The sequence below is a fragment of the Oratosquilla oratoria genome, chromosome 3 (genome assembly GCF_046742065.1).
Source record: "Oratosquilla oratoria isolate Oo_2021 chromosome 3, ASM4674206v1, whole genome shotgun sequence".
In the NCBI taxonomy this organism is placed as follows: domain Eukaryota; kingdom Metazoa; phylum Arthropoda; class Malacostraca; order Stomatopoda; family Squillidae; genus Oratosquilla; species Oratosquilla oratoria.
The window spans coordinates 60,908,572-60,911,071 of record NC_134779.1 but is presented as its reverse complement, the minus strand read 5'-3'; positions in this window follow the sequence as shown (position 1 = coordinate 60,911,071).

Sequence of the window (2,500 nt, the reverse complement as noted above, 5' to 3'; positions counted from 1 at the left end):
TTATTCTTATTTTATTTTATTTTATTTTATTTATTACTATTTTTTTTATCTTATTTCATATTTTTGTAACGTGTAGAGGCATCAAGTTAATGACACACAAAGAAATAACCAAAATACTGGAATACATCTGGTAGAAACAGTGTAGGTGGCTGGGGATTTTTTTTTTTTTTTTTTTTGAGGGGGGGGAGATCTTTAGGGGAGAAGGAGTGTAGGGAGTTGCGGTGGACATAGAGGGAGTGGGTAATATTGATATAGAGTCTTCAAAAGGCCGAGACGAAGGACGAGGAAAGTTAGAGTAAAATCTCAAGGATTTCTGTCTTTAAGTGTACTTTACCTATTCTTCTCTTGGGGGAAGGCTAAAGAGGCCTCAGGAAAAAAAAAAAGAAATAAAGAAAATAATTTCATATTCTATTTAGTGGAAGAAGTCGAATGATTCCAATGGGTGATACCATCTTTTGTACTAGGATTTATCAATTTTTTTATCAAATGAATCTTTTGTACTAGGATTTATATTTTTTTTTTATAAAATAAATTTATTCCTCTCTGTGGCAACGCTTCAGTAAGGAAACTGGTAACAAGACCTGTCTTGAGGTAGGTAGGAAGGTATATGAGTGTGTATGTGTGTCCGTGTGTGTGTGTGTGTGTGTGTGTGTGTGTGTGTGTGTGTGTGTGTGTGTGTGTGTGTGTGTGTGTGTGTGTGTGTGTGTGTGTGTTGTGTGTGTTGTGTGCGTGTGTGTGTGTGTGTGTGTGTGTGTGTGTGTGTGTGTATGTTTGTGTGTAAGTGTATATATATATATATATATATATATATATATATATATATATATATATATATATATATATATATATATATATATACATTAATACACATATCTGTGTGTGTAATTTACCATGGTCTTTAGATCACGTGTTGGACTCGTGATCGACAGCTATTTCCCTCCCGGAAGAGAGCTCAGAGCTCGTATATGACCGATCTATGGGTAATGCTGTGACCTTACATTCACACACACCCCAACTCCCCGCCCACGATAGTTGGAGTAACAACTCACAGCGCAGCGATACTGAAATTATTTCAGTCCTGGACGGGATTCGAACCCGGACCTCCGTAGTGTGTTTTGTGTATGTGTGTGTGTGTGTGTGTGTGTGTGTGTGTGTGTGTGTGTGTGTGTGTGTGTGTGTGTGTGTGTGTGTGTGTGTGTGTGTGTGTGTGTGTGAACAAAATCCCCTGACCTTGACAAAAGATAAAACCCAAAAAAGATACTTCACTGTATGGAAAAGCATGACCAGGGACATAACACCCCTGAAATGCCTTTAGGACTTCCCAACGTGATAAAACAAATGAAAACATCAGAGAACTTGTTCCTCCTCTCCACGGTCTTATTGGCCAGTTACTATTCCATTCTTTCGCCTTTGTTGGACTCAGATTCATCAGGTACGAAGTTAATTTTGAGTCTTCTCGAAGTGTCATAAATCAAAGGGTTTATTGCATTCCTTCGGGAATCCTGCAAATATCTCATCAGGTCCCAGGGACGTGTTTTGATTTAATCTGTTCGTTAGGTCGTGAATAGCATTTCTAGTTAGGTGAAATTTGCATAATCAATCTATTCTTTTTATCTCTACCTATGTCTTTGCGTCTTTCTTTCCCTTCGTCTCTTTATCCTTTTTCCCTTTCTCTCTTTGTATCTTTCTCTTTCTCTCTCTTTCTCTCTCTCTGTCTCTGTCTTTGTCTCACACTCACATACACACACACACACACACACACACACACACACACACACACACACACACACACACACACACACACACACACACACACACACACACACACACACACACACACACACACACACACGCACACATTTACACATAAATACACACATCCAAATATGTATATACATATATACAAACATACATATGTATATCTATGTATCTGCATATATGTATATATATATATATATATATATATATATTTATATATATACATATATATATATATATATATATATATATATATGTATGTATATACACATATATGAGATCACCTGCTGCGCACTTTTACATTCAAATCCTCACATACTAACTCTCCTTACAAGCTGCACATGTTAACGTGATCGTAAAAGCTTTGAACATTACAACGTGTTCAAATAGCTCCTCTCCCTCCAATGCAGTTCCGCTTGGAGCCACGGTCCTAAAATGAAGTTCCAAGGTCTTCGAGGGACCCAAAGAGTTTTTCCAGGTGAAGGCAGAAACTGGAAACTAGTGGATGGTTAGTGGATGTCAGTGGAGTTTATCTATAGTGAAAGTGGTTCCTCACAGGACTAAATAACACTAGGGTATTAATACGGGGGTTAAACTTCATTTACACGGGGCAAGCTGAGAGGCAAATCAATCGTGCAAGTTACTTGCTACACTTGACGTGTGTAAACATCTGCTTGACAAAGAAAATTGGGGCATGTTGCCCAATTTTTTGTCATGCTGATGTTTACACATGGCAAGTAAC